Below are 23283 nucleotides of genomic sequence, written 5' to 3' on the forward strand. Positions count from 1 at the left end.
ATTCTGTAGACTATTAAAGAAAACCTTTAACTAAAAGATAATATATTTGAGAATTCTACTATATACCTAGTTTATGATACTACTGTTAGGGCAGACAGTAAAAAAAAAAAAAAAAAAAAAAAGGAATTGCTCATCTCTTCATGAAATGGTAGATATAAAACAGAAAATTGGCTTAGAAATTCTTCCAGGAAACATACTCACTTGGTTCAATATTTCTAGTCCTGGTCAACTTATAAGTACTAAATAAATGCCTTCAAAGTTTTTTACTTTCTGTCCCAGTCAAAATAGGAAATGAAAAATGTACAGAGGCAAAATACAATGTTTAATATTTTTTTTCTTCCTTTATTGTAAACATCAGCAAAAAATAGATTTTCAATAACAAAAATCCAAAATATTAAATCAGTTGTTATGCGTTTGCCCAATGCTGTACAGAATTTCTCTTTTCCAGGGGCTGGCAGTTCTCCATTGCTATTCTATGACGTTTTCCTTTGAGAGGTTTATTGCTCTAAATGCTGAGTCTGTACTAGACTGCTGTATCTGAGGCGAGGTGACCAGCAAAGGCGTTAACTTGTCCTCCTTATATATGCAGAAAGATAACTGGGAATGCTCCTGGGGGTAGGACCCACATGCACACCTCATCACTTCATGATGGAGGGAGGATTATCCGCTCATCGTTGTCCATAAACCCCTACGTTTTTTTGTCATTTATTATTTTATTTACTCAAGGAGTCCGAAGGCCTGATGCAAATAAATGTTTCTATTATGTGTCTATGATAGATACAAAAGTAGCTTTTAGGAGAATTTAAATTTTGTTCTGAAGGCCTCTCCCTAATCTAGGAAACATTTGGTAGCACCTTTCTCTTTAGTGCAGTCCAAACAAAGTTCAGTCTATCACATTCCCATTTCAGATGTTTGGGTTTCACATCCTATTTCTTCCTTGTGATAGATAAAGCAGAACGAGGCATGATATAGTTCCCTGAAGATAGATGTATAGTGCCATTTGGCACACTCTCGGATACCAGAGGTAACTATAGGGGACTGGCAGCTAGAACACAGAGCTTGTTGGAGGCCCTTGCACTTCTGCAGTGGCAGCTGGAGTCCAGGTAGGACATTGTCTCGACCCTGTGTGGACTAATGACAATCCATTTGTCACAAAAGAGTTTTCTTTAACACTTGGATTTGGCAAGGCACAATTAATGATTTCATTGGACATGTCATTTTTGGTGACGTTCCAGGAAGCCTAATTGTTGCTGAATGGCAGGGATAGGGACAGTCAGGCTATACTGTGTAATGGCTGTGAACAATTTCAGCTTACCCAAATACACTCTGTCACCTTTTACTATTTGATAATTAATAGATATTAGAATTTTCACCTAAACTTATATTATGTATATGAAATGCATATAAAATCAATAGCTGTTTGTGTATACATCCAGATGCTTTTCTAATTTAGCCTTCATTATGCTTCTCTGCAGCAGGTAACAAGCCTTAATATTCCCAGACAACATATGGGGAATCTGAAATAATGATAAATTTATTCAGTTACCGAAGGCTATGCTGCAGGGATAGGGTCTGAGATTAACATTACTTGCTCTGGTATTTTCTGATTCTGTATAATCCTAAAGGATTTCTACGTCCAAACCTTCCAAGGCTGTCTCCAGATATGGTTTAAATGTGATTAATCAATAGACACAAAATTATAAAAATTCCGGGGGTTTGGGATGAAAGTTCTGTTTCTTCTGGTGTAAACCCAGGGACAGTCTTCTTAATAAACTTTCCAGAGTTAAGGCACTGTAGGGGCAAATAATTGTCCTTTACAGGAGCCATGGCACAGTGTGTATAGATCTGCATGTTCTCCTTTTGCCTTTGATGGAGTGGTCTAAGTGTCTTAAGCCAGTTTTTACATTCTTAGCGACAATAATCCATTCCAGGGGGCAGCAAGTGGTACATGTGGGTGACAGGGTATCTGCTCATTAGAATTCATATACTAACAGTGTAACTTTGTTATGTTCCTTTTTATCAGAACATGGGATAAAATCAATCTGCTGGTACTCATTCCTTATCAAGTAGTAAAGAATATTTTATAACTGATGAAGCAAAATATATACAAGATTTTTAGATTAGATCAGTGTGTTGTTATGAGCCAGAACAGAGCACTGGCTGAAATCTTCAAGGCTTGTACACTAAAAAATAAATCATTTAGCACTTCTGTTGCAGTTTCCAGTAGGTTTGGTGTTTGGTATATTTAACTTATCAGTTTTGCAAAATAAGAAAAATAATTCACTGTCATCAAGGCTCTCAAAAATGGGATGGTTGTTTTATTGAACATCTGGTTTTAGAGTTTCCTTTCTATAACTTAGAAAAATAACGTCTGTCATTTCAGAAGAAATATAATGCTGAAAATCTTAGCTGCATGTAACAGGTAAAATTTGATTCCACTTGATATGAAAATAGAAATACGGAAGAATAAAAAAAAGTATAAACTGGAATATTCAAATTTTAATAAATTACCTTTTCCATTTCAAGAGTGGTACTGCTTATATTTGTATCCTGTAATCAGTCTCAGGAGTTTGATTTGGCAAAGGAATTTTTTTTTAGCCTGTAGCCATGTGCTTTCTTGTTTTCTTTCATCCAGCTGTTTTATTTATCCCTTTTTGCTCCCACCTTTTATTCTTTTATGCATACTCACACTTTCTGATCCCCTGCCTTGTATTTCATTTTCTCAGTTTTTATCCCAGCAGATTTCTTTTCAAAATACAGGCATAGCTCTGAGAAAATGGCTTGGGAAGTAGGATCCCTGGGGAGAAGGCCTCGGGGAAATGAAATAGCTCAGTTTAAGCATAACAATGATTTGGTCACAGGATTAGGATGAATGCAGTTAAGTGTGCTGGTTTTGTTTTGTTTGTTTCTTGAACAGTGGTTCTAATTTCCCTGTGCTAAATAATCATATTTTAGACCTATCTAAAACTAAAAAATACTTTTGAAAATAGAGTAATAGCAGAAATATATTTGAACTCTAGGTTAATTAAGGTTTTTATTTCACTTGATAATACAGATCTATTTACTGGTTGTTTTGGCTAAATTTCAACAAACTTTGCATACAAAAAAAAGTCCAGTCCTAGGGTATTAAAGCCGTATACATTATCACAAAGATTATGAATGACAGCTGAACTGGTTGATGATAGCTCGGGAAAAACAAGTTTTGCTAGCTGGAAAGATTATTACTGAAGGGTTTGCAATGGTGAGACGGTAAAATCAAATACAAATTGTGCCTTTAGCTGTTAGCATTGTAATTAGTGGGTCTGTGAAATCTACATATGCAGCCTGATGGTTCTTTTTCATTGCACCTTTTTCCTCCCCCTGTATATAAAAGACAAACTGTATTTTGCTTTCCCTGCACGACACCAAATATTTGTCATGTGTTGTTTTTGTCCCTGTAGTCACTGCTCCACATAAGGTTCGATCCAAATGGAATAGTGGTATTATTTTATGCAAATTGTGCTGGCTCATTTGCACTAATTCTTAATAATAGTTAAGATTAAAAATTAATATTCTTTACCTTATTTGCTAACTACCTGTAATAAATGATTGCAAAGCATAATTTGTTTTCCAAAATCTAATGTATAAAGCTGTTTTATACATTATATATTGTTTTATGTTAATATAGAAAACTGAGTTTAAAACTATTAAGGAGCCACTAATAGCTAAGTTCTGTGGTATACCTTCAGAGACTTGGATGGGACTGCACAGGCTATAACTTAGGAAGTAATCTGACTTTTAGTGGCTTCATATTATAGTCTATCAGGACAGTGTGGAAACAAGAGCTATTTCTATTAACATAGTAATGAAGCATTTTTTCAAAAGATAGTGAATGAAATCAACACACTAATTAGATTTTATGCATAATACTTGATGGTCAACATTAGTCAAAAGAGATAGGGAAAACTTCCATTTAATGCATGCCAATATTCTTGTTTATTTTGGACAAGGAAAAAGAACAGGAAGATAACATAAGCCACTGTGAGAGGGCCACTTCTCAGAATGAAATCATGTGCATCTAATCTTTTCAGTTATATTATGCAGATCTAGAGAGAAAAAAACTACTATAAGAGGAGAAAAGAAATAATTCTCAGCATAGCATAAGATTCTTCACATAATTCACATAAGGCCATGCACACAACTACAGAAATAGAACATACATGTACATCAGCTGTGATATACATACATTTAGGTAAGAATCCTAATATTTTGTATCTAATCTTACACACGTATATAGTTTTATTGTGAGTTTGGTCACAGTCCTTCTTTGAAAGGTAATGGAAAAACTGAAGCCCAGTGACTTTTCTTTCAAATGTTCTAACAGTGTATTTTATACTCCCTGGCATATTGCTGAAACTCAGTTGCCCTGAGATACAGCCATGAGGCTGGTGTGACTCGTGGCACTGCTTTAACAGAGTTTGATTTCTAGCCACTTTTGTTCAGACTGGTACACCAAGAGTCTAATAGTAAGAACATGTAGCTAGAGAATATTAATATTCTTGCACCTTTATATGAACCAATATGAATTTTGTTTTGGTTTGTTTTAACATAAAGTGCTCATGTTTACAAAGAAACCTTTCAATTTTTTTTTTTTTGTACTAAACTGTTTTGTGAGAACTACTACATGGGGTTTCTGTATTCATGGAAGCAAGTCTGATTAATTCTGTTTTGTAACATCTTGAATGCATTTCTAGAATTACCAAAGAGCATACTTTATTCCTTTCTATAAAATATGTATGAATACTTTTACTATCATCTCTTCTTTTCTACTTTTGTATTCCTTTTCTTACCTGTGTACTACTTCCCATTTATATACCTAGTACCATTAATGGTTCTTTACCTATTTTTCATGTACCTATCATGACTCAATTACAGATGTAGACTTTCATTGCATAATTTTGTATTAAATTAAAGGATTTTCAGATAAATCTACTGTATTGTTTTTAACATGATAAATTTCATAAAAAATATTTGTGTGAGTTCCCATTATTTGATGCAGAATGAAAAAAAAAAATGTTTCATTCATATGAGGTAAGCAGGAGAGGTTGAAAAGGAAGCATTCTTATAACAGCAAAATTTTCTGTGATTAGGCAGCTGTAGAAAGAAAAGGTAATTGACATTTACTCACTCTCATATAGACAAAATGACTACTTTCATCATATCTTTTTTGCACAGTATTTAAACTATAAGTAGAAATAGCTTTTGACAAATTGCAAGTAACTCAGCAAATATATTAATAGTAATTTATGTGAATCATGTATAATATAATTTATGCCAAGATTGCTGAAATTTTATCAGATCATCACTCTCTGAAAGTACAGAATAATATATTGACCTCCCCAAGTAAAAAACTTTAGATACAGCTTATCTGGCACTTTACTTTCTCATTATGAAATAAGCAGCTGCATTAACCGCTTACCGAAGATTCATAATATATTGCTGTTCTACTTTATTCAGCTCTTGAGTAGAAATTATTCCAAAACACAACCTTAGATGTAAACAGTCTCACATTGTTCATAATTCTGTTGTGCAAACAGACTTTCACCTATATAAATAGATAAAAACAAGATCAATTACATTATGGAGGGTTGAACACTGTGGATTTCAAGCTAAATGTTGTACTTTCAGTGTGCTTCTAAATGAAGGTGGATTGACGAGTTACACAAATACTTTTGCGTGTGGTGGTTGTGATTGTTTAAGACTTCCATAGCAGAGTCAACACCGCCATGGAACAAAGTTTCACAGCTGCAGAAAAACTGCTTTATGTATGTAATATTTTATTGAATCAAATATTTAAAAGCAGGTGGAATGTTTTGAAAGATTTTTATTCCAAAATGGGAAACAATCCAAATATTTCTCTGGAAAAAAATTCTTCATGATTTTCTACCTGTTTCATGCATATGTAAAATGAAAACTGTCCCCACTGAATATCCCTTCCAACACCGTAACATGGTGTTTCAGTGATAGTGTGTGAAGTTTGGCATGTCATAGTTTTTACTCTATGGGAAATCCATTACTTTTATGATTCCAGAGACCTCTATCATATTGTCTTTTATTTATTCCTTTGGAAAACTGAAGAACACCAAACAATTTCAGTCTCTTCTTGCTCAGAAGCCGCTCCACAGTACTGATAACCTTCATTGCCTCACACAGAGTAACTGGTGGCTTCTCCCCAGAGCTCAGGTCAGCACTACCTTCATACTAGTGGGCGTACACATTGTCTTCACTGCAATCACAAAGCTTCTGTATATTTGTGTCATTGGTCACAGAATTGCCTGTTACTACGGCTTGCTTATTGGATAGGTTCATACCTGCATTTTTGGCACTGGAACATAGGAAATCATGGTTTGGGAGGACAGAAAGGAAAGACCAATAGAGAAAATCTCAGCATTAGCATCACTGGCACCTTTTATTTTTATTATGTCTTTCTTTTTTTTTTCCTTTTTTTTTATCCTTATGCCGTCAGTTTACCTGGAGGTAAGACTGCCCAGTGACTTGTTTCTATAGCTTGTATAATATCTTGATTTTGTCCAGGTTAGCCTGTCTGGTCTTAAGAGACAAAAAATATGTGAATAAGTAGCAAAATTGTTTTTTTACCTCTAGATTTGGTAAAAAAAACCACAAAAAAAAACACCCCAACACAAAAAAAAAAACAAAAAACACCACAACAAAGCAACTGTTATTGCAAATGCTTGGGAAAATAGTGTTTGCAACAGTGTCTGTTGTCCCCTTGCTCAGAGGTATTGTGTGAGATGTGTCCCTTAAATTCATGTTAATGTAGATTCAGGTTAGATTGTGAAAAGAGATTGCTAATTAAAATATGTGGATTACCCCAGGGACCAGTGTGTTCTGTGGACACAAAGCATAATGTTCAAATAAAGACGACTGCAATCTCAGAAGACTTTTCATTGACTTTTCTCTTGCAGTCTTACATTCATTCCCTTTCCCGCGCCCCACAGTAGCCACTGAACTAATAAATTAAAAACCTAAGGTCTGAGGTAAAAGATTATTTCACTTCAAAATGTAGTCACTTTACAAAACCAAACCAAACCAAAACAAAAGGTATAGTGAGATTGTGATTCCTTAAAACAAACATGAAAAATATTTTACAACTCCAGTGAAGTTCCCAGTAATAATTTTCACTTCTGTTTGCTCAAAAGTGAACCCTTCTACAACATCTGTAATGACTAGGCCAGCACTATACTTTGTAGGAATAAAATCACATACCACATGAGTCAGGTTTATCTCATTGTGGATCAAAGCCATGTGTTAATGTGGCAGAGAGCACTGAAATAGTTCTGACTTGCAGCATGTGCTGCCAGTATCTCTAAAACAATCTCTATCAACTTTACTGCTTCAGAAAAGAGCTGACATTCAGTTTGGCTGAATAAACAGAGATATTTCTGAACGGACTTCAGAGCTTTTTCTGTAATATGCCAGTTATCTTGAAGCAGATGAAGCTAAGTTGATCAGTCTAATGTGGCTAAAATTGGAACCATAGACCAAAACATGTAATGAACATACATTTCTCTTATGGTCGGTGGTGTTATGAATGTTTCTCAATGTTTTGAATCAAATCATAGTCTTTCTTTGTGAAATCAATCATTTTGAAATAGATGTATATAATGGATTCCTTTACTGAACTTGAATAGCTTGAATTGGTGTTTTCACCTGTCCTATTTGCAATAGTAACTTCTTTCTTTTTCTTTTTTCTTTTTAAGCAGTAATATTTTATCTATCTTCAACTTTCAGCCTCATAGGTGAATTTTTTCAAAGAATAGGTGCAAGCTTTTATCTGATTGATAGATTGAAGTAGCGTTTTCATAAGATTGGACTTCTATTAATGAAACTTGCCCTTGAAAAATTGCTATATAAATCATTCAAAAAGTTAAACTGTTCTATTTGAACTGCCACGCCATCAGCTAAAGGGACTATTTCAGTCTTTTGCTGTTGCAAAAAATGTTTATTGTCCTCTTTACAAGATAATTCTTTCCAACAGAAACAAGTTTTCTTGAAAAAAAATCCAACTTGTTGGAGACAAGCTACTGGTGTTTCTTGACGTACTATGTATGTTCTTTGTATCTTGGAATAGAATAGGATTTTTCCTGTTATTTTTTCATTTCATTAATAATTAAGAGTCCTTTAGAAAAGTGTTACCTCTAAATTATAATACAACAAAATACAATATAATACAACATAATAATGTGTATATTAAACTCTAATATATCTTATAGCATTCAGCTTGCTATGTCCCTACCCTGCTATGACATTTTCATTCTTTGTTTATGAGAGCTGTTGTTTCACAGCTCTAAACCTGTCACTATACTTGGAGCTGTTGGCTCTAATACCTCTGGCTTATTGTACACTCCTCATGAGCTCTTCACCAAGTTCTGCATCATAATCCACTTACCACAGACACAAAATGGTTGTGGTTTTTTTTTGTTTTTTTTTTTTTTTTTTTTTTTTTTTTTTTTTAAGTTTTCTGTCCAATTGACCATACTTTCTGGAAAGTGGCTCAATTTTTTTTAGAATTACATCTGCAATTTTAAGAGCCAATGTTTCTATGGCATCTTTTTAGAAAACCTCTCTCCTGAATTTGTCATTTTCCCAGCCACTTTGAAATATCAGAATCAAGCTCTGCCAGCAAGCCAAGTTATTGAATAAAGCGACTGTCATCCTCTGTGTTTAATAATCTGTCTTCAGCCCATTTGGTTTAGTAGTATCACAGAAGAGTCCTTGTCCAGCAAGACAACATATGTTACTGTTTTCGTTAAGACTGTTCTGTTTGTTCTTTCTTCTAGGAATATTGAAAATATTTTTGTCTCTTACATTTCCCGTGGTATTTTGAAGAACAAGAACAGCACATGGTGACCTTAACAAGATCTACATCACTCAGATTTGTTTCAAGACCTGACAAGACATTCTAAGTCATTCCCAGGCAGCCTGATGCAGCTGTGAACACTGAGCTGCCATAAGAAATGGGCAGTTTGATAGGCAAATTGTCACTAAAAAGCCAAGTGCTCCCTTTACCTAACTCTGTGTTTAAAACACTCCATCTCGTGAAATTCACTTTTTTCTTTCTCTTCCCACATGTAGTCGATGTGGCTGTGAACACTTTCTGTAATGTAAAGGGTGTGGGGTTTCAGCTCTCCTAATTTAGTTCAAGAATCTAAAATTCAAGACGGTGACAGCCTGTGGTCAGTAAGGGTTCCCTGGAAGAAGACCCAAAGTAAAAAGAAAACTCAAGTAGGTTACTAAAATTAGCTGCACAGGCTGAACCAGTCAGAAAGCTGTACAAAGGTATCAGGAGACCTCTTTCCTATTCATTCTGCTCTGAGCTTCTGTGGATGGCATTATGAGGTGTGTCACCTGAGGAGAAAACAAAAAGTTAATCTTGAATCCTCTCCTGTATCATGGCTGGGTAATGTGGTCTTAATGTTTTGTTTCTTCATGGCTCATACATTATCAAAAGGATTGTCTGGCACCAGATAGGTTTTATGATCAAAGAATTCACTCAGCATTTGCCTCCTGGCTGCCCATCATGTTCCAGGATGTTTCAGTGGAGTTCAGCCAAATGCGACTGGTTTTCAGCCTGTTCCCTCACTCTCTAATCTTGATGCAAAAATCAATATAGGGATTAAAGAAAAAGTATCAATATTCTGCCCTGCAGCTGGAGCTCCACATTCTATATATTGATGGTGAACAGAAGAGTTGCTGGATGTACTCAAATATTTTCAAATATTTCTGTGGAAGGAAATAGATTATGTAAATAATGTATAATTTATTCCTTGTACCTACACTCTCCAGAATCTTAGCCCTCTACATTGCTGGTCTCATCCGTGTATCATCCATGGATTTTCTTATGTGTTCTCCAGGCTGGTACCTTTTAGGGGAAAATAGATTGTGCTGGCTCCGACAGGCTGAGTGAGACCGGACTGCTACAGCTGCATGTCCCACGTCCCACCAGCAGTGAGGCTGAGCATGTATTCCCAACAGGCATATGTGCACAGGGCACACATACACACATATGTGTGGCCGTCCATACAGATCTACAGACAGACACACAGAGCACTCACATGATCACAGACAGCACCTCAACCTTCTCCCCTATCTGGCTGAGTAAGGTGGGGGTGCATGGTAAGACTGTAAATACACATATGTACATTATGGATCCCTCCAGCAGCTGGGCTCAGACAGACACTCAGTCTGCCCAGCAGCTGCCCCTGGATCCCAGTCTCCCCAGCTGCTGTCAAATGGACATACAAGCCTCAAGGCCATAGCCCCACTCCAGTTGCTGGTGCAGACACCTCACTCACAGTCACGCTCTCACTAACCCACTCCCCACCTGCCAAAGCTGTCCTGGACTCCCCTGGTCCCCAGTACTCAATTCCCCCATAACCTCACCTTCAGAGACACCCACCCACTCACCCTCCCTGACTCCTGAGCCACTTCACCCACTCCCTGTCGAGTCCAGCTTGACCTTCACTAGTGCTGACTTGCACACCTGCATAAGATCCAGCTGCTGACAGCTGGACTTTTGAGTCATGGTCCCAGGGTTTCACTCACCTGAGTCTCTCCATAAGAAGTCTTGTTCAGTGTCCAGATGTTCTTTCCCTGGTTTCCAGCTGGTCAGCTCCCAACATATATTGGTGCCTGATGTTCCTCCTGCCCAGAAGCAGGACTTTGCACTTCTCTTTGTGGAACTTCATGAGGTTCCTGTCAGCTCATTCCTTCAGCCTGCTCCCAGTTTCATGCTCCAGACATAAATTCCAAAAAGTTACTCTCTTTATGAGATTAACTACTTTAAAGCCCAGTACGTGAAGGCATTTTGTGATGAGAAGTCAAGAGCCAGTCAGCCTGAAAAGTCTTGGCACAGGGGAGCTTGAAAATTGAAGGAGGAAGAAAAAAGTGCAAGACCAGTGAGAATAATGGGTAGCAATTTTTGAGTCAAGCTTACTCAGTCATGTCCATGAGATCTGTGGGGTCTGAAATAGAGATCAAGCTATATCCTCCCTCCATGTCTTCCTCTGCTTCCTGACTTGTACAGGAATTACAGATAGAGAACACATGCATGAGTTTGAAGAAGGGGGAGAAATATGTAGATATTAATACCAGCATTTAGACTCCTAAATGCAGTGGCATACATGGATTTTAGGTCATTACCAAATAGGAATTGAATCCATAGAGAAGGTCTTTCAGGAATTTAGGTACCTAGGGATACAAACAAACAAAGAAACAAGTAAACAGACAAAAAGAAGAAAAAAAGGAACAACCCTTGAAACAAGCATGTAATGAGATCAAACATAAATAATACTACCTAAATGGTTTGCCTATCTAGTAATCACCAAAATCCATGACAGTTAAGTATGATTTCCAGAAAGACGCGGTGGGTGACTGAAAAAAGTTGTTAAACTCAATTTAGACACCAAGATCCTTAAAAGTAATGTAAACAGACCTCTCTGCAGGAGAACTCATTATTCAGTGCTGAGGGGCACTGATTTTCCTCAGTGACTGTATATACAATGTCTATATACTCCACTTTCTTTAGTTTGTTTTCATGGCTCCAGATGTAGATTTCCATTTTTTTAAAATTGCAGGTATTTAAAGTGCTTTTTTTGAGTTCCACTTTACATTCTTGCTTTTGTAACTCCTACCACACTGATCAAAAAAATATGCTTGAAGATACCTTTAGAAATCTGCCTTTAGTTGTGTAAATCACTTCTGATAACATAGTTCTGCCTAGATCACCAAAGCACCTTAAAGTATTTTGGCAGAGGTCTTCAGATCAGTCTAAACAAGTCAGTCAGAGTTGAGACTGATAAAATCCTAGCTGCTTTTACATGTTAAAATTTAGGTTTGTATTTCATTTACCTACTTCTGCAGTGGCTCCTCATCTGACCCTATTTCCATCACATTGTTTACAAATTCCAATGACATTCTACAAGCATATTTTTATCCATGAACAACTTGTGGAAGCAACATGGAAATACAAAAGTGTTTTGGTTTATTTTTCTTTAAGCATGGATGTCCCTTTGGGAGCTGCAAAGGAGCATGGAAGTGCTACCGTATCACTGCATTTGCAGAGCAAGTTACGCTGGAAGCCAGTTGCTCTGAAGTAAATATTGTTCTTTAGAAAAGAACAGGAAGGAAAAAAAGGTGAGATTCTGCTATAGTAACCTGAAGGAAAAATAGCTTTTTTAGTATAAACCTTCTTGATAACACCAAAAATGTGAAAATTTGAGTGCCATGCTACAGATTCTACTTTTTGATAAGTAAGACATTGCACTTCTGGCAGTGAGGTTTCAGAGACAGAGCTCCAAGGCTTTGATTTGGACCCCTGCTTTTCTCTACAACTTTAATCTGTGTACACTGTTAAGAGTTCTTTCACATTTGTAGCAGCAGTCCTGAGATTGATGTCAGTGCCATTATTATAGAGGAGAACATTTGATACTGAAGGTTCCCAGAGCTCCCATCAGCTTTCTATGGTATGTCTGCTCTCCTGACATTTAATGTCCCTTAAGCCTGATATAGTCTGATAATTTTAACACGTCATGTGCTTTTTGGGGGAATAAAGAATTTTGTTATCTCTGATTCTCCATTAAGATTGTCACTATCTACATTCACAGCGCTTGATTTAGGCAACCCCTCTGTAATTAAATATAGCTGTATAAAAAGTAGAAATGAAGGATCAGCATAATGTCATACACAGGTAAATACATCCTACTGGAAAATGCTGAATCCAGATAGATTAAAAAAGAATGGATGTAAACATGCTTCTCTGAATATTGCATCCACTTGTGTGGATCTGACCCCTTTCCTGTTGCTCAGGGCACGTCGCTTCAGGAGCAGATATGGATCAGACCCTATATTCCATCTGATCTGTAATTCTTTCTGCCTTGGTGGCAAGCACCAGATGTTTCTGAGGAGATGTTAGAGCAGGCTACCCACAGAGACTGTTTCTTTCTAATTCTAGACACGAAGTGCTTGGTTTTTGCTCTGAAACAGAAGGAACTGTCACTTGGGCATCCCAATATCTTGCTTTTCCAAAGCTTTCAGAAGCCTTGAGGGCTTTGGGCAGCTGACTAATCTGTCCCAAAATATGCCAGACAGCAGCTTGGGTCTTGGCTAGTAATGAAACATTCATGTATAAAAGCTGTCTAAAGTACAGTCACTACTTCAAAAAGTGTGACAGTAAGTTGAATTGGCCAAATCAAAAAGAAAAGAATACAACCATAAATTTGCTGCTGTCAGAAATTATAACTGGAATACCCAAGAGCACTGCAGGTAAGTTCAATATGATAAACCTCTGTAACACTGTTGCTTCTAAGTAATATCTCAAATACTATATGATAGAAGTGGGGTAGGTAACATCTATCCCATTTTTTGCAGACGAGGAAAAAGCTCAAGAGAAATTCTGCAGTATACCTAAACCTACTAAACCACAAAGTGCAAATGGAAATTAATATACAGTTCCTCATTGCTGCTTTGTTTGAACTGCTGCAATAAAGAAGCATATTTGTAAAAATGCATGTTATAAATGCAATGCTTAACTGGCTTTTGAAAAACTGTGTCTATTCTGCTAACACATATTCTGAAGCAGAGACCCAAAACAATAATTTATTGTTGTCGGTTATGTTATTATTACTAATTAATTATTATTAACAAAGAAATCTATTGTCAAGTTGTTATTGTATTAATAGCTAAAGGGACAAAATGGTGTATTTTGCTGATATAACATGACATTCCAGTTCCAATGTAGTTAAAGCCAATCAAGATGAAGACAAAGAATCTTGTATTAGTTGAAATTTTCTTGATTTTATATTTCAATTTTCTGTGACTTTTTTTATAACTCAAGCGCAGACTCATGCCTAATAGAGTTTTCTGTGATCATGGTAATACACCACAACAGATATCATGCTGTATAGGATGATCTAATCCAATCGTTTGTTTCTGTTCTTGAACCAACGGTTAGAGGCACTTTGGGCAGAATTTTAATGTCCTTACCATGCTGTATGTTGCACTGACAGCAAAGTAATGTGTGTGTTGCAATGTCATACTGAGGTGCTGAATGCTATAGAATGCCTATCTATAAAGCTAAATAAATAAATAAATAAACTCCAAATAAAGTAAATAAGAAAAAGTGAGTTGTAGTTCCAAGGAAAAGGCAATCTTGTATTCCTAACCCCACAGAAAGTACAGTAAATTTATATATACATACATACCAAAATATCTCTCGCACAGACTTCCTTTAAGTGTTGGCATTTAAATGCAAGTCTAGACAAACAAATATTGTTTTCAGTACTAATTTTAAAGGATTTTTTTTTAAACTAAACTTCAAAAAAACTTAGTGTTGAGGTAGGCATAATTTTATTAAATTGATTTTCTGCAGGAAAACGTGCAGGTTACAAAGTTGTGGTGTTTTTTTATTCTAACATGTCAGTATAGAATGTGGAGAGCAATAATCATTTTGGTTGTGCTTTGAGAGTTCAGCATCACCTTATGGGTCACTGAATTTATTTCACTAACTCATCACAAACTACAATGACAGCAAAGTCACCTACTGTGCCACCTTCATCTAAAGTAAATGGCATGGAGAATTTAAACAGGTGTTTTTGCCTCCTCCAGTGCTTCAGAAAATCAAGTTATTATTGGCCCTTTTGTGAGTTTTGAGAGTACTTTTACAGTTCATCTTTCACATACGTTTAGACTATTACTGTTTAATGATGGCTACGTTATGTGTACCTAAGAAGAGGATCTATTACCTGGTATCTAGAAGTAGATACTTCATAAGTCAAAGTTTCTTTATGTCTCACCAAATTAGGGATTTCAGCAAACAACTCACTGAAAAATAAATGAGAATACAGCAAAATTGAATAGCAGAATAAATGCTTCTGTTTCCCTTCAGCAAGACTACTCTTTTTTTTATCACATGCTTTAAAAAAAAATCTTCTTTATATTGCATTTTCTTTTGAACTCCATGAAAATTTGTATTTATAGAAAATAAATGTAATGTAACTGACTTTAATGAGTCACATCAATCAACAGATGCAGCTACATGCTTGTAAATCATTCTTGCTACTGCTTGCTAATACTTTCTGTCTAAAGATAGAGGTTCAGTGTGAAAGGATAGACCATAGGGTTCTTGTCAGTAAACACAAATTACAGTTTCAAATCTACAGCTGGCCCAGATTGTCTTTGTCTTTACCTTTGCTCTGCAAATATCAAATGGAGGCACTAAGAATTTTCTGAAAGTACTGCTGATGTAGGTCACTTCGTCTTTTGGATGCCTTGGACACGATTTTCCAAAGGTTTGTACCTTTAGGCTTTTAATGATCTTACCTCACATTCTTTGTATTCAGAATTTCAAAGAATTTACCCCAAAACTGAGACTTTCAATTCTTCCTTCTCCAGTGTGTTCATTTGCACTTTACAGAGACAGAATGCTGGGAGGGATGCTGTCTTATCAGACAGGCACAATGTTTTTCTTCTTATTCATCAATGCTGCATTTTCTTTAGGTAAGAAAAGATAACAGCAATGAGCACTAATTTTTTGTGTGCCTCTGGGGCTGCATTGGACTGCTGAAAACCTGAGATAAGATCACTGGCTTCACTGAGAGACTACATTTACTTTAGATACATATATAAAAAAAGGCTCAGGAGAGAGGAAACTATTTACATTCTGGAATCTTAATGTGTTTCCATCTTTTTTCACCTTCTCTTTCTCCTTGCTGCTGTAATGATTCTTTCCCCCCGCCCCACGTCCCTTGTCCGCTCCCCCCCCCCCTTAAAAGGTGCAGGATGTATAAAAGCTTCAGCAACATTCCCAATACATGCTTATACAGTAATGAAGGGACTATAGCAATGTCTTTGAGGTGAGCGGACTTTTTGTCTGTACATTGAAACACCACATCAGAGGGGAATTTACCTCATGTATTTCACCTGGCAACAGTCTCTAATTAATGCCCCCTTCAGCCCCCCCCCCCCCCCCCCCCCCCCAACCTACAACTCTCTCAAAAATGCATCTTCTCCATGCATGAATGCTTTCACAGGGCTCTTGGTTTCGCTCAACTCTGTTGAGGAGTTAGTTATCACAAAATCATTTAATAGCCCTTTGTGTGCCATTCTTTCCACCTGCTATGGTTCTTTCTCATGCACGTCTGCATTCTTGGAACTATCCTTTGGAGACAGCTTCCTGCCTTGAATGAAGAGGAGATTTTGGTTTGCCCTTTTTTCTCTCTGTGTGTGTGTGTGTGTGTGGTAAGCCCCTCACTTGAGAGTATTCATGTGCCTTTATCAAGGACATCTGACATATACTGAAAATATATCTTAGCAGTTATATTTTTTTTTCAGATGTACTTGCCAATCTTCTTAGTCAGCATTAGTTGTTAAGTACTTAGTGTTGACAATGTACTCTTTTCTGCTCTAAAATAAGTCTAGAACAAACACCTAATTTATAATTCTATTGTATCACATTTCCCTGGCTCTGCACCCAGTTACATGAGAAAGTTTAACCCTTTTATTCCAATTGCATTATTTCTAAACTTTGACAGACTTGGTTTGTTTGTCAATTCTATGCATATACTATACTATGGGAATGCTTATTTTTTCTCTCACCCTCTAACCCTCTCTCCTTTTCCAAAACCTGTAGCTACACAAAGCATATAGGTTATGTACATTAGTTTATGTTTTTAATGGAGATGGTACTTCTACAGTCTTCTGACAGTGTTGGGCTACAGAATGACTGGTTCTCTATTTATTTGCCCACACTAAGAGAAGGTACTTGCAGGTGCACCATTTTAAATAATCATTTGTAGCACAGATCTATATTGCATTCATGTAATGAAAACAAATAAAAATAATATCTTTTGTGAATAACAAGTGTAAAAGTATAATTCTGTACCATTTGATGTTTGAATGATTTGATATGGCATGGATTACTGAATAATACTGGGGTTCACCAGCTGATTAATGTTTGTCTTGAAACTACTTATTCTTGCTGTGATAAAAAAAAAAAAAAAGATGATTTTTTTTATTGCTAGAGACTGCTAGAAAGTAAAATTCATCTAAGGAAGACTTAATCAGTATCTGTAGTGAAGCAATATGCATTATCTCTAACTATAAGGAGGTTTCAAGGAAGTAGAAAAGTATTATAACAGTACTATAATTTGTATAACATATTCATCACAGACTTTTAGTGAAACAGTTTTGAGAATTTGTGAACACAAAAGACATTTAAAATTGGAAACACACTTTGTATTTCTTCTCAAATAATGTAAGTGATCAGATCTGAGTTTCTGTCCATAGGTCAAAACCCACTTCTGAATAGAGGGATCCATATATGTATTTTCAAAACTGTCAAGATGTTATGTCATTAGCATATATTATTAACTCAGGCTTTACATTTTCTTTGTTTTAAAATTTTCCTTGCTTTGTGTTGGGAGAAAATGAAACAGATGTCAGGAAAGCAATAGCAGCATCACCTATAGAAGATCAAGTTAAGAAGAGAAATGAGTAGATCCTCAGCTTCCACTTTGTGAGAAAGCCAAATCTGACATTCTGCCAGACTAGCTATTTAACTCCCCAAACTAGGGCAACTGGGCATGTGCAAAAGTGCAACTCCAGTCCCAAAAGACATTGGACAGTCAAAAAGCGAGGCAAGGCCGTAGCGTAGGCAGCATTAAAGATTCTGTGAGCGAAGTGAGAATTTCTAGATTGCAATTCCTGATGTATGTCCCAAGTCCTTTACTGGATCTTGCCATTAGTAGTTTTTACAAGTTGCTTCTGCTGATAAAAATAATCTTTTATAAATTGCTCTCGTGTTGTGCACTTGGTTCAGTTTTGTTCTCTTTAGGGATGCTTGAGCATTTCATCCTGGAAGTATGAGTATGGGTGGTATTCTCCCTTCTGCTGAATCTTGGTGATATTACAATATATCCCATGTTCATACAGAAATGTTGAGATTGGTTTCCATTTTTTTTTCCCCAAATTGGTATCATTTTATGATATACATAAGAAATAATAGAACTTCTTACATGTATCCTACACAACTCTCATACTTGCTGTCTTTCCAGATCTCTTGTACCCTGAATGCATGTATATGTTAAAGAACAGGTTAGAGAATAATTTCATTACCTTCTTGCATGTCATTGTACAAGACATTGATGATTTCAGTATATTGAATGGAATATTCAAAGCAGCATACATCCTGTCTGATCCAGCAAAGACATGCTGTGGCAAACCAGCAGCTCTGTTACCTCTATTGACTTTCACCATATTTTCCTTCCATTTCACTGATTTTATTCTGAAGTTATAAAACACTGTTTCACATTGTTAACAGCCTCTATTCCCCAGCAAAATATGATGCAGTGACAAGAACATATCTTTTCCCTGTATAATCTGCCACATGCCTATTGTGGCCTCTCTTCAGACCTTGGACATTCTACTCTAAAAAAAGAACATTTTGTTTTCCACAAATTGTAAAGTATTACCTTTTATAAATGAAAAATAGAAACCTTGTAGCAGCTAATGTAAGGCTTAGTGCAAAGATATGTGAGGAAATTCTTGTTTTATTAGTTCCCCTTTTTCGATACGTTTTCTTTTCAATTTCATTTTTCCAGTTTGCTGAGCTTTTTACCTTTTCAATTTTTCTTCCTATCACCTGATCCAATTTAGCAGTGTCTTACGATCTGCTCTGTGTGGTAAATAAAAGGTAGCTACATTACATGTCTGCAGAGTTTTCACTGTCAGTACTTCAGATTTAAAGCTGGATATTGATAGTGTATAGTGCTTTGTTTCAGATCTACTCTTAAACAAAGGGTTATATCCCTCCTCTGCCTCTGTAATAGACCATGAAAAATACATCTGTCTTAATTCAGGCAGCTATAAAGCATTCTGCCATCTACTCCTTCAAATGGTTTTGGGAACTCTCTGTTTCCCATACTAGGTATTTTATAACCTTCCTTCTGAAGGTCTAAAGTTTTTAATTTCTACTGATATAATTGGAAAATACCATAATTTATTATATTGTAATCACAGTACATGCATATATAACTATTATATATATATATATATATATATATATATATGCATGTATGTATACATGTATACGATTTGGTAAAGGCTATAAAATCTCACAGAACTAAACCTCTAGTGGCCTTTGCATGTTCCAGGAAAATTTGCTACTGTCAAAATGGTATTTTAATGTAAGAATTAGAAAAGAATAACAATGGCCACATAAAGAAATATTTTCTAATCCTCACAGATTCTTCCTTTTCTAATTATGATGCAGTTGAAGTGGAAAAGATAAGGAATAGTGCAGATGATAAATAGAATTCTCTGCTATTCTTTGCTGTTACAGGATAACATTGTAAAATGTTTAAAACCTTTATACTGTCTTTTGCACCATCAGCTTTGCCTATGAAATTTATATTGCTCTGTCTTTTAGTAGCTAGCCATTCTGCCCTGAAACTAACGCCTTCCAAGTGACTTGACTGAGCTCTGAACTAATTGTTGTTAGACACAAGATGTTGTTCATAATGTCCCCAGCCTTACTTGCCCTTTCCTCCAGCATATGCCATACAACTTTTCCAGAACTATCCAGTCATGCATATGTATTTATTAAATAATAGCAAGATGCCTGATATTATGGATAACAGTGAAGAAGAATTACTTATGAAATTGTTTCCTTCAAAGCCTTTTTTTGTTTTGTTTGGGTTTGGTTTTGTTAAAGAAATGTATTTGATATTTATTACCTTCAGAATAGATGCATACACTGGCACCTAAGCATAAGTCAGCTGTTAACTGAGGAATGATAGGGAAGAACCCACTTTCACTTTTCTCTGTTGAACTACCCACTGCCTGCATGCCTTCACCTTCTGTGCTACAAGGTGAAGAGATGGATTCATAGTCTGTCAGATTTTGATGATTTCTGTGTTCTTCCTTTTGGCACTATCAACTTTCACAGACTGTATTTATTAGTTATCTCTTTTCCTTTTTCTTCTGATCTCTTAATTACAAATATCATCATATCTGGATAAGCTTGGCACCACCATTTGAAGTGGCAATACATTTTGATCAGAAAGCATTTCACAGATGAGAACAGATAAATCTAGATATGTTTTAATTTAGTCAGGTTGCATTTCAAATGCAAGTAATACTGCAGTACTACAAAGGAGCTTGAAATATCTTTTCAACTTGGCTCTGCAATATACTGAGTTATTACATAAATCTGTCCCTGCAGCTTGGACACAGTAGAGAAATAGGGATTTATGAGTCTCCACCCTGAGACAAATGTCTGGTATCAAATGTTGTTTCATGTTCTGAGCACAGCCACCCAAGTTCAACATGCAGAGTAATGGACCTCATACTATGGCTCATGTTGAACTTTAAACAATTCTTCTAAAGCTTCTTTCATCCCACCTGCAGCCACGCAGTGAAGAAATGAACAGAAAATGTAATAGAGCAAAAATAGTGTAAGTGGGAGAAATTATTGCAAATACACAGGTTACAGTGTCAGAAAAGAGATAAAAGAGGTTTGATTTCCTGTAGTCTGGGTATTACACTTGTGGTGTTATGTAGATTTTTTCATTTTTTTTTCCAGCGTCTCTTTTGATAGAGATATTAGCAAGGTTGTCATTGTACAGAAACTGTAGGAAACTCTGGGGATGTAGGGTATATCAAATTTGCTTGAAATTACTCAGCGCTGTAGTGGGTTCACCTAGGCCAGCAGCTAAGCACTCACACAGCTGCTTGCTTACTCCCTGCCCTCAGTGATGTAGAATACGAAAGGATGAGCAAAAGTGAGAAAAGGCATGGGTTGAGATGAAGACAGGTTAATAAGAGAAGGAAAGAGAAAAAAAAACAAGTGTTGCAAAGGTAACTGCCTCCCACAAGCAGGCAAATGCCCAGCCAGTATCTGAGCAGTGGCCACCTTGGAAGAAACCCCTCTAACCTTTTTTTTCCCCTATCCTCATTATTTTATTGCTGAGCATGATTTTATATGGTATGGAATATCTTTTTGTCAACCGAGTCAGTTGTTCTGGCTGTTCTGTCCCCTCCCAAGTTCTTGCCCACCCCCAGCCTCCTTGCTGGGGGGTGCACGGAGGGGAAAGCAGAATAGTATAAAAGAAAGCCTCTAGGCTGTGCAAGCACTGTTTGACAGAACCCAAAACATTGTCTGTGTTATCAACACTGTTTTAGCAACAAATCCAAAGCACAGCAACATATGAGCTGCTATGAAGAAAGTTAACTCTATTCTGGCCAGACCCAGAATAAAGGGGTACAGAATTTGTTATAAATGTGCATACAATTGTGTAAGCTTTATTATTTTCTGGGACAGCCAAGGTAATGAAGACATCATCTGTGTGAGCTTTGATATTTTTCCTGTAGAAACCTTTGCTTGCCCTCAAAGAGACTTTAAGTAGCATCAGGTTTAATATGTAATTAAAAAAGTGTCACTTTTTTTCTTTTAAAAAAAGGGCCACTCTTCTGACTTTATGTTTTTTCCTGTTTGGGGTTTTTTTTTGTGGGTTTTACTTGCTTGGGGTTTTTCCACTCAGTTTTGATCATCTTCTCATAGCAGTAATAACAATATTTGGAAATGGTTGGTCCACAGTACTTTGGCATGGAATGTTCACAGATGTTTTTGCCAGCCCTCTTTGTCTTTTTATGAAAAGGCTTTCAACTGAAAAACTGTCATAACATTCATTATATACGGTGACTGTCCTGCTAGCATATTGAAAACAAGAGGAACTTCAAATTAAGTCTATGGTAAACCAGTCTTGAAATTGTTATCTTTCAAAATATAGTAAGAATGTTAGTTAACGACTGAAAAAACCAGCATTGTACTCACATTATATTTACTATGGAAAACACATCCCAGAAGCTGAGGAAAACTGCTATTTTTTCAACAGCATTCTTATAATGCAGCAGCATTTGTTGCATTCCTCAAGACTTGGGAAATCCAGTGAACTTTGAGAGAGGAACAGGATATTCCAGATTAGAATCCTGAAATTAATGTGCTGGTATCTTCAGTTTCATTAAAAAGAAAACCAAACCAAACAAACAACAATCCAAAAACAAATAAACAAAATCCCCAACATATAAATAAGAAATCCAGTATTTCCAAGTGTTAACAAACAATGGAAAATAAGAAATCGCTCCAGTTAAGAGCACTGTGCTTCCTCATGCAGTTAGTTTACTCATCCAGTTACATTTTTGGCTTTACAGTTGTGAGAACTAAATCAACACTACTCGGTGATTGAGATTCGTCATCTAGGAGGTGAATAGATTTTAGGGAATTGGTTTTTTTTATACAGAGAAGGTGCTATTGTGCAAAATTACTCACATCCTGATCTGCTAATTATTCTATGACTTGTTCATTAACATCTTACTTTTTGTTTTGTCTTTGCAAATGAAAAATGGAAATTTTTGGAAAGGTTACAAACATCTCTACCATAGAAAAACTTAGGTAACTACTTGCAGCTTTTTGGAAGTCTTTAGGACCTGGAAGAAAGACAGAAAGTTGATAACAAACACTGAACAACATTGTAAACTTTTGGAGAAGTATCGAAAATATATAGTCAAATGGACTTGACTTTATCATTCCATGTCTTAGTGATTCTTTTAAGTGAGACATTCACAGTTGTCAGAATTCCTACTAAAATTTACCTTCTAATTTTAAATGAATTTATATAAGAATGGAACAGAAAACTTCATTTCTGCTTATACTGGGTGATAAGAATTTTTAGTTTCTGTATCTATATATATCTGCAGGTATATCTTTTTTTAATTAACATTCCTTGGCAGAGGCTTTGCTTTATTATTATTTCTCATTTTATAAATATATACAATCTATTATGCCAGAGTACTAGGACTATCCAATCTGATCTTCATCCATTTCAAAAACATTTTTGTTATAGCAAGGTGCAAGTCAAAGGACATAATCCATGTATTAAACGTGTGTGCTAGCACAATACTACAAGGTAAATTGTTATTGATTCATCTTCTTTAGGGAAACGGTTTTTGACAGTGCTGAGGATAGATATAAAGAGATGCAGTTTTAAATACAAAGGGTAAAGTTGAGAAGATTTAAATTTAAATTAAAAAATGGCTGCTGGAAATCAATAATCATCAAGAGATTTAGCTTTGGAAACATCATGGCATTAAAAAAAATATTCAGATTTATAGTTGTTGCCCTTTAGGTATATAGAGAAATCAAGGACAAAATTGATTTTTTTTAACATC

This window comes from Falco punctatus (assembly GCF_963210335.1).
Source record: "Falco punctatus genome assembly, chromosome: 7".
Lineage (NCBI taxonomy): Eukaryota > Metazoa > Chordata > Aves > Falconiformes > Falconidae > Falco > Falco punctatus.